Source organism: Hyaena hyaena, unplaced genomic scaffold (genome assembly GCF_003009895.1).
Source record: "Hyaena hyaena isolate Hyena2069 unplaced genomic scaffold, ASM300989v1 scaffold_187, whole genome shotgun sequence".
NCBI classification, from domain to species: domain Eukaryota; kingdom Metazoa; phylum Chordata; class Mammalia; order Carnivora; family Hyaenidae; genus Hyaena; species Hyaena hyaena.
In genome coordinates this window covers 214,744-225,267 of record NW_024080820.1, presented here as the reverse complement: position 1 = coordinate 225,267, position 10,524 = coordinate 214,744, and positions in this window count along the sequence as shown.

Genomic DNA, 10,524 nt, shown 5'->3' with positions numbered 1-10,524 from the left:
AGGAGTCCACCTTTCTTTTCTTGGCATTTTTAAGACCTATCCCATTTCATTAAAATTTATTGGTTTCCAGAAATACTTATTCTTGCCATAGAGCTTTTCTAGTGGTCTGATAGGTTATATAAAAGTATTATCTGCTTATGTAAGAAAGCAAATGCTATGTCAAAAGAACAAAAGAACATCAATATACTGTTTCTTTCCAATTAAAGAAGTTCTGCCTGCTGAAAAATAAAGAGGGAGAAAGGGATTCTTTTATTTACAAGAACTGGTTAATACCAGTCAGGACATAAATCAGCTAAATCATGGTCGGTAGGAGGGTAAATAGACGATTCAGCAAATTGATTAGTGGGGACTTAAAAACACAAGGAATAAAACATTTAACATATTCTAACATATTTGATGAGCTAAGCACAACAGATTTTGGGAGGCAAAATTCATAAGGTATGAATTTTTGTGTATATGTAGCACCTGCTTTTGAAAGCCCCAGCTATTTAGGACAGGGTGCTGTGAATTAAAATAGCAGGAGACTGGTTTGGAAAGTGTACCTCATTTTTTGATCCAATCAGGTTTTTGGTGAGGTGGTGCCAAAGAGGTGTTCCATTGCTGGCAGGAAAAGAAATTATCCCGTTCTTTAGCCTAAGGAGTCCTGCTTTCCCAAACCTCCCAAATCACTGTGAAAGGATGTTTGCCTCAGGTTGAGTCTCCTTGGGTAAAGTCACAGGAGTGAAATTATTAGTCAGAGATGATGGACAGCCAAGAGACTCTTTTCAAGCAAGCCACCCTAACCCAGATGTGTTTCTCTCAAAAACAGTTTTATTTGTATTTGTACAATGTTAAAGTTTCGAATTTACATTTTCATTACCCTTTTAAATGACACAACAACATTATTTCACATTAGCCATTAGGTTCCCATCACAATGGCACAAAATGCTGCCTGGTGGTCAGAAATAAAAAGCTTATTTAGAGATGTCAAAAATTTTTTGGTCCTTGTAAACATTTAGAATTTCCGAAAACCTCATGCAACCTTGACTTTGGAATAATGCTGCATGGTAGTTGGTATCGAGAGGGTTCATGGCCCTCTAAAATAACAAGTTGAAACAACACAGTCAATAAATACATGTGTATCTAATCACGAGCATTCCCTACTTAGTAGTGGATGTGCTGAATATGAAATATCACTATATTTATAATTCTGCTTTCCATGACACTGCAGTGAGTTAGAATAATCAAGGGGCTTCCCTAAAAATGTCTCAGGAGCATTGTTGCAAAATATAAAATATTTCAAGCTTTATCCAGTGAGTATTTTAAAAAGATGTAGGAAACAGATTAACATGAATTGATTAGCTTAAAAAAAGAAAAAGCAGATACATTGCAATTCAATGTATTTGGGGGAATATCAAGTAGAAAAATACGTTATCTAGTAAAACTGGGGTGGCTGGTTGCCACTCTGAGGTAAGGCTTGCAAATGATATATTTCCTTATGCAAATTTGTAAATAATATATAGAACTGGGGAACAGGAAAGTTCATGATTGAAAGAAGGGCTCCAAGAAAGGTATTTCTCCATACATCTATTTTATGTAGTCTTGAGGGACGGCGAAGAACTGTCCATCCCTCTTGAAGATAGTTCTAAACCTTCTGTTCATTTCTTGGCAGAAATGAAATCTGGTGTGCAATACCCTCTGGAAGTATTCTCCTAGAATTCACACTGGAGTGTTCCAATTAGGCAATGCAGTCCCAGCTTTGAGAGTAAACACCCCACACAACCTAGATGCAGAAGGCTTTTAATAAGGCAAAAGGGAGTCTATTGGGGGGGTGTGGTGGTGCTGGTAATGAAACTTCAAATGAAGAATTTCCTAAAGTTAAAGCAGTTGTAATCAGCACACAGAGTTCAATTATGCCAGAACTGGTAGAATTTAGAATGGTGCTACTGAGATTTAGTCTGTTTTAAGTCATAAGCAGTGGGGAAAATCTCAATGACCACTTTGCACAGACCCAGGTTTGGACCTGGGTTCAGCTGTAAGTTTGTATGTTTTATCTGTTTAGAGATTGTAGACCTAGGCTCTGTGGAACTAAAATAAGTTGGGGGAAGGTGTGGGTGGCACCTGTTTCACAAGTTATCTGTAATCCTGAAGTATTTTCCGTAGGAGATTTTTCTGTTCCCACATTTACCAGTGTAGGTCATTCAATCAGTATTTACAGACTCCCTACCACAGACAGAACAACACATGCTTTGGGCAATAGGAAAGAATTAGAAAATGGGGCATTTACCCTTAAGGACCTTATTTCAGGAAGCAAAGCATCTATTTTCAAAACTACCAGAAGATACACAAATTCAACACCTATTATTATGGACTAAGTGACCACAAAAATTGAGGGAGGGCTAGCAGGAGACTAAACAGAATGAGGAAAGGTTGCTCATGGATGGCTTTTTGGATGGTGTTGGTTTGATCCATAATCCACTGTTGAGGAGGGGCAAGGAAAGAGGAAAATCTGGGCAGTGGAAAAGAAATGTGAAACTTTAAACAGCAAGAGCACATTTTGGGATGATACGTGTCTGCTGTTGCAGCAGAAATATGAGGATTAGTTTTCTTGAAGCTGGGTAAGGGGAACAATGAGAAATAAAATGCGTGTGAGTGATAGAGAGACAGGTCAGACCTAAGTGATTCATAGGAAGCCAAGGCATATATTTTCTCCAACGTGTTAATATTAACTTATTAAGATTTCCGATACCCACCAGGGATGGGGATTATGAAACCCATAATTAGTGTGACTACATAATCGTTGTCTAGATGGACAAATCTGAGAGTGAAGTGTGGTTGTCTCAGGGAAACTGGAGCATGTGGTCCCCTAACAGTAATGTTATCCAAAAAAGAACTGGGGCACACCTCTCAGGCTATTCAGTTGTTGTTCAAGCTATTCCTTCTACACTTTCCCTCAAGAGAACAATGAAAGGCTTTTGTATGTGTTGGGGGGGGGGGTGCACCGTGGAGGAGAAAGATAAAAAAGAGCAAGAGTGTTTACTGGCCACAGTATCTAGTATGGAAATTCTTCTTTTTCTTCCTACTCTCTTATCTTTGAACCACCCAAAACCTGGATCATAAGGTACAAAGGATTAGATCTAGGCAGTGTGCATAGAGTAGACATAACTTTGCCTTTGCAGTCAGGGAAAAAAAAAAAAGCTCAGATTGAATACTAACTCTATCACTAACTAGTTATCAGATTTTGGTTAAATCATTTTACCTATTTAGCCTCCATTTCCAGATATTGGTATTGTCGTCATAATTTTCACAGGGTTGTAGTGAAGATCAAATCATGAAATTATGTGTGACAAAGTCTTCTGAAATCTTAGACCTGATGTGTGACAGTAGTGTTTGGATCTACCCCAAAGCCATTCTTCCTTGTTTTTGTTAACATATTGCATCTTTTATTCCCCCAGGCACTGGGCAACTCATTGGATCAATGTTGTAAACCCGTCATGATAATTTCATTCCTTTTATCAGTGACTGGTTCAGGAATGGTTGTGTAATCCAACCCTGGCCAATGGAACAAAAAGGATGGCTTGGGAGAGTCTTCCAGAAAAAGATTTCCTTGTTTTTATAAAGAGACCTAAGGCAGGACTTTCCCTTGTTTCTGCCACTTGATATGAGTGCATGAGTGTAGCCATTTTGCAACCACAGTGGGTGCTGATAACATAAGGAGTTAGGAAGAATTGGTTCTGGGAGGGGTCCCAGGTCCTGGATGACATCATTGTGCTATTGAAATAATTAACCCAGGAACCACCCTGCATCTGTACTTACTGTTCTATGATCTATCATTTTGGTTAAAGTTACTTTTAGTTGTATCTTTTGTTACTTATACCTGAATGAATCCTAATTGATATATATATTGATAAGTATTAATCTCAACTTGGTGAGAATTTAAAGACTTATAAATGCTTCCTCTGCTTTTAAAAAGATGACATTAATTAGGAACCCATCTCAAAGGTGTAAAGTATGAGAAACCTGAAAAAAGAAAACTGTTATTTCCCTACTTTAAGAGCACACCTACATATAGGAAGGCTGGAATAACAGCTTTATGCACTGTGAGAGGTCAAGAAGCAGAATATTCGGCTAACTACCAAAAAAAAAAATAGAGGCCGTCTCATACGTAGACTAGCCTACAATGGAAGGGATGAAGTTTTAGACACTCTCCCAGCAATTATGAATGGTCAGGGGGCTCTCAGGAGAATCATGGGAGTTTAGAGTTGGAAAGTATCTTCTGAAAAAGGGAAAAAGTTAAGAATATCTGTGTGCAGGAATCACATTGGGGGTCATGTTCAGAGACTGGAGTGGGGAGGGCACATGCTTTAAAAATATAAATAGCCAGCAATGTTAATCACAATTTAATATGTAAACTTGCAGTTTTGTCACGGCTATGCCTAAAACAATTGGCACATTGAACGAGTCAGGTGGGGAATAGGAAGGTGGTTGGGAAAGTGGGGCAAGGAGAGCAGATAACAGAGGTTCTGAAGACCTGGGATCTTTTCCACTAGAAAAGGGGAGGTTGCCCCTTGTCTGAGAGCTCAACCCTGTCTGGCTATTCCGCTTACAGAACACAGACAGTGATGGGGTCCCACACTGGGAGAAACATTGAAGGGGACTGCAGAGCATTTCTGCTCAGATGCTACCTAGAGATAGGCCCTTCCACTCTGGAGGGAGCATTTCAGGGCTTTTCCTGACCGAGGTGCAGAGAATGGCCTAAGGGATCTACATCTTCCAGAGATCTATTCTTCCAGAGAACTGATTTATGTTGCCTGAGACTCTCCAGTGCTCTTGAAGGGAAATAGTTGTAGTATAGACCAATACTAAAAAATTTAAGAAAAATTTTTTACCATATGCCTGTAAATTTTTATTTCTAAATACTTTAGCTTCAATGTATTTTTAAAGGAATATGAACAGGTATTGAATTTGATTCACTTGACACCAGACGGCCTACTCTGATGACTTACTCCCAAAGATATACAACAAAGAATTTTTGTGGGGCTGTTTTAGTAGAGACTAGAGTGTTCCTATATCTTTTTGGTAACTTCCTGCACAAAGGAACCTCTCTAAAATGCCATTTGAAATTTAGCTGGGAACTTGGTTTCCAACTAGTTGAAATTTGGAAGGGAACTTGGAAGTCATGTGATAACATTTCTTAAGTCATACAACCAGGCAGTTGTAGAGGTACCATAAAGTCCAGGTCATGCAATTCTAAGTCCAGGGTGTCTTCCATCCACTATCATTTCCCTCACTCCACCACATAGCTCATTTACTGTTAACTTTTTAAAGTTATTCTGTACTTTGTTTGGTGTATGTTTAGAGAACTCTCTGTTCTCTAAGTACAGAAATGATACTTGGAAGAAAAAGGTGTTCTACATATTTGAGAAGGGCTATTTAGACAACTTTGCATTATGACTTGTCTTACTACATTTAATGTCTGCTAGAAGGCTGAGGGGGCCTGGTGGGAGATGCATGGAAGTGAAATCTGTAACAGGAATAAGCGACTGAAAAGATAAAGTGGGTCAGGTTCCCAGAGGATGGTCTGTAACCTGTAGTGTACTACATGAATGAGAAACCGTTCTGGAAGGAAGAATAATAGGTTTAAAAGGTGTGCAATTAAGGCTAAAGGAGGGCATGAGAAAACAAGTTTGATGGAAAAGAGCTGATAAGATGTGCATCCCCCATATTGCCACTAGAATGTAAGGGGTCATTCTTATCATCAAACTTTGGTGTATATAATGTGAATTTTCCTAGGTTTGAGCTGAAGACTTTTATTTCCACTTTATTTTAAATTAGGCTGGGAGAGACAAGGTTTATGTAAACATGTACTCTTTACAGAAAGGACAGAAAAGCAGAAAAGAAAAGGAACCCAAGGCAGTTCAGAGGAGGCTATCATGATGACATAAGCTACCTCCAAAGACCTTTTCAAGGCAACAAGGATAAGCATTTGGGGAAATTATTAAAGTTCATTGTTTTTGTGAATTCGATTGAAGATATGCAATGTAAGTTCAAAGCTGAAGCTCTCAGCTATGCCTGGGAAAGATAACTTAGGAAGTTTGAGTGAGGAAGAGGAGAAATGAACTGGTTTCACTGGGTTAAGGCATGAGGTTGGGTGGCATACAGTGCTGGGAAGAAGCGAACACAAGAGAGGTCATCTGTTTTACACAGCCACATGCACACAACGCACACACATGACACATTTTAATAAATTCCACCCATAAATAAAGTTATATTGGAAAATATTCCCCCTTTTCTGTTTCCCTTCAAAAGGAAACCCAGGGAGAGGTGACAGCTGGACAGCAATAGTGATTGCTTTTATTCATCCTTTGGCTTCTAACGTGAGCTGTTTTAAGCTAGTGAATCTGTGACCCTGTGTACCTAAGGCAAAAGCATAATGTTATTTGGCCTCTCTGTTTATTGATTTATTTTTCTATTGTCTTCGGGACAGGATATGCAGGTAGAATCATTCATGAGAATGGGTTTCTCTCCAACTGGTTAAAAAACACACTTGTTTTTCCCACACTGAATTCCTACTGGTCCTTGTAGTGAGTTCTGGTCGCTCCAGGACCTGTAAGGTCTCTGGGAGCCAGTCAGGAGTGACTGTGAGACCCTTGATATACCGAGGACTTTTTGATGAGGGAAAACAAAACAAAACAAACAACCATTAGGCCTCTTCAGTTCAAATAAGGAAGTTCTTGCTATCAGAGAAGTAAAAATAAACTCAAAACTCTTCATCCTTACCCCCCTAGGAACTTAGCATTTTCTGGTTTGCAATTCTATTAAAAAGGATTTCCTTTCAAATGCTGCTTATGAAATTACAACCTTTAACAATGAAGTTTCTGTCAGTTTAGTTGGTTTCAGTTATACAGAAAAAATATGATGAACGTAAAAGCACAACGGATTCTAAACCTGGAAATTGGCTGACCTTGTTAGTTCCTACAGGGCATTTTTCTTACTTGATCGCTGGTGGACACTGGTTGGGACATTCTGGAGCCAGAATGACTCTCCAAGTACATAAAATCTTGGCACAAAGAACCCTGCCTTGCTAAATTCCTAATTCCAAGAAAGATACTGTGTACTGGAAAATGTCACTAAGAAACCTACGTGTGTCCCAGCTTGCTAGGCTATTCCAAACTTCTGCAGACACCATCACCATCTCTGGGACTGCCAGCTTGCGTGGAAACACATCTTATGGCGGAACATCCCACCATTCTGAAGTCTTTTTCAAGGACTTAGGAAAAATATATGTGAAAATATTTAATCACCAGATTCTAATTTTAACTAGCACATGTCAAACACATCCCGGGCTCCCAGTTGAAAAATATTTGCTTTAATTCCCAATATTTCTCTTTACCTTTTAGAAACGGTCACATGGTTACTTCTGAATCTTTGTGGGATGAATTGGCCAGTTGGTGTTATCAGTGTCATTCACTGTCTCTTCCTTTTTTCCTTCCCATCATTTGACATTGGTTTGTTTACCCTGATCACACCCATCCACTCACTTCTAGTCTTATTCAAAGTTCTGACAATCGCCGTGGAAGGAAAAAAGGTAGAAACTAAAGCTATTGGTGCAAATGCTGCTTTGGATTACCTGTGGATTTTGAACATCCCTTCCATTCCTGACCCCTCAAACAGAGTGGATGATTTGGTATTTCAATATATGAAAAGCCACGGATGACTGATAAAAACACACCACGTTTTCATGATATGGTTCCAGGAGCAGCTTGTTACAGTTCCTGTCTTTGCTGGGGTGCTGTCCCTGAGCCCCACGGGTGCACAGCCTTGTCCGCAGCTACCGTCCCTCTCTGTGGGGTTGGGGTATGAGGCAGTGACCACAGACACCCGGCAGTGACACAACTGCACACGCACAATGGCAGAGAGAGAGCAAGAGCTAAAAAGGTTCTGGTTTGGGCCCAAGTCACTAGTTGCTTCACTTCATGAACAAAAGCAGGTGCCTTATAAGCTTACATTATTTACAGTGCTCAGATTGTTCAAACATCCACCCAAAGCCGAGGACCACCACGCAACAAAGAACAATTCAATGAACTATGTACAGAATTTACAAGGAAGTTTACATAATATTCTACATTCCGTTAGCAAGTTTACCTTTGTTTGCTTTCAGGAAACTGAGATATTTGTTCTTTTTCTGTCTTTTTCATCCCAGTAATTGCTGATTGAACCAACATGAACAAATGCTCGCACATTCCTTTTTCCTCCCTCCTGGGATATAGGATTACATTTTGTTTAGGAAAAAAAAGAAGTGGCACATCACCCTTTGGTGAGATACTATTCAAAACTGTCCATATAAGAAATCACAGAGGTCGCTTCCTTCTAGCATGATAAATATGTTTTCCTTGTTCCTTGAACTTGGTGAATTTCAATTGAGCTCTTTCTTAAATGAATATTCCTAAAGGAATCAATTGATTTTGGAAAGACGGAATTTAGTCAACATTTCTATAGGTTGTACATAAGGTTTGCTATCCTTGGATCCAGAAGCCAAACTTTATTCTCTGCACCACATTTTTCTCTTTGCATTTTCAAGATCTTTCATTGATTGTAATGCACAATAAAGATGCTATATATGATATGAAAACACGTATCACTTAATCAGCAGAATTGCCAACCAGTCTGCTGTTTCTGTTTGGCAATATAGAGGACAGAGGCAGTAATCCTGGATGACTTAAGCTAAAAATGTGTCTTTATCTGAGTCTGCCTCACAAAGCTGGTACACGTAACATACATGTCACCTCTGATATCTTAAGCCAAGGAACGTTGAGTAGAAAAAAATGAGTGTGTAGTCATCATTGCCAAATGAAAGATGAGATTTCTGCTGGGTCTACACAGGTTAAATCTATGACACAGTTTATGAACTGTGAACATGGAGTCCCCTGGACATGACTGTGGCATAGGAGAGTGAGTCTGTGCAATTTTCCGCCCCTGCTGCCACTTCAGTAATGCAGGAGATTATGGCTATTTTCTTGGCAAAAATAAAACAACCCAGTAATAGCGAGACAGTAACCACTCGATAATGTACTGATCTGAATCTTTCAAAAGTGGGGACTGGTTTGAGGGCACTTAGGAGCGTCTAACAATTTTTATGTGTTATGTACATCATTTAGAGCAAGACAAGGAAGAGAGGCAGAGAAGGAAGTAGTTTTTTCCATGCACTGTTAAGCCTGGAGGGAGTTTGGGTAGGGGCCATGGAGGAGGGGATTTGGCTGGGAGGTGTCCTAAGGAAGGAAGTGGGGACAAAGGTCATTAACCGGAAATAGGTCAGCTTCTCCATTTTTCAGGCTGCCATTGCCTCTAAATCAGAGCTCTTAACAGAATTTGCACAATCCTGTGGCTGTGCCCTCTCTAAGCCTAGGAAGATACACAATGATACTATTTTGTGCCTGTGGTAGATTCAGGCTTATTAATTTTACAGTTTACAAAGGTTAAGATACAAGAATTAAAAAATGTTCTCTTTTTCTCAGAGATGCTTTATATCTAAACTACAAGCATCAAATTCTTTAGACTTTTAAGGCAAGATAAAAAAAAATTAATAAAGATATAAATTACCTCAATCTTTTCCAAGGAGAATGATCTAAACAAGTGAATAAAGAAAAATTGTTTTGTTAAGGAACATAGATCACAGATACTTCCTAATTTAACATTTCATCCTTAAAAGCTTTTTTAAAAACTTTGACAACAGATAATTCATTCCTTTTGAGCTTCAGCCCAAAGTCTCCCCTCCTGTGTTTAAAATACACAGTATTTCCTGAGTGGTCATTGGGAATATTAACCTTACAGTCACTGGAATGGGCACATTCCATTCTATTTGGGCATTTCATGATGGCAAAGCCTCTTTCCCTGCTGAGAACTAGTCAGTTTCAAAATGGATCCCTTCATCCCCAGAGGCTGGAGATTTCCTTGACCACGGAACTGTGATTATGCAATTGAAAACCTAAATGAGAATTTGGTCCCCATACCCTACTAATTGCTTATGAAACCACTGAGATATTTTTTTCCAGTAAAAGCACAGTTTTTAAGTTCTTACTAGTATATATTGTCTTTGGCTGTAACCATTCATTTATTTTAGGCTTCTCTTTTCTTTTTGCTTTCTAAAAAGAGTATCTCAGGACTCTGTCCCCTTGGGCTTATCAGCAGGAATTTTAGCTTTCCAATTAAAACTATAATTTCTAGCAGCTGATGCTATTGTCAACACGGACCCTCATCACAGCTTTAGGGAGAAAGCCAGACCATCAAATGATGCAATCATCCTTATTATTACCTAAACCCTTATTTGACATCTAGGGGTCAGATCCCCAATTGCCTCCATCACTGATTGGTTGTTTTAAGGTTTTGCTCAACCTTGCGCGTGAACATACAGAATTCTTAAGATACTCAGGGTGAGAAAAAAATTAATGAGGCTATCATGACATAAAATGGGATAAATGTCAACCATAGCTGGTTAGACATGTTTAGAACTGTGTGTTGGGCTACTGAGGGATGCCCCTCCTGTGA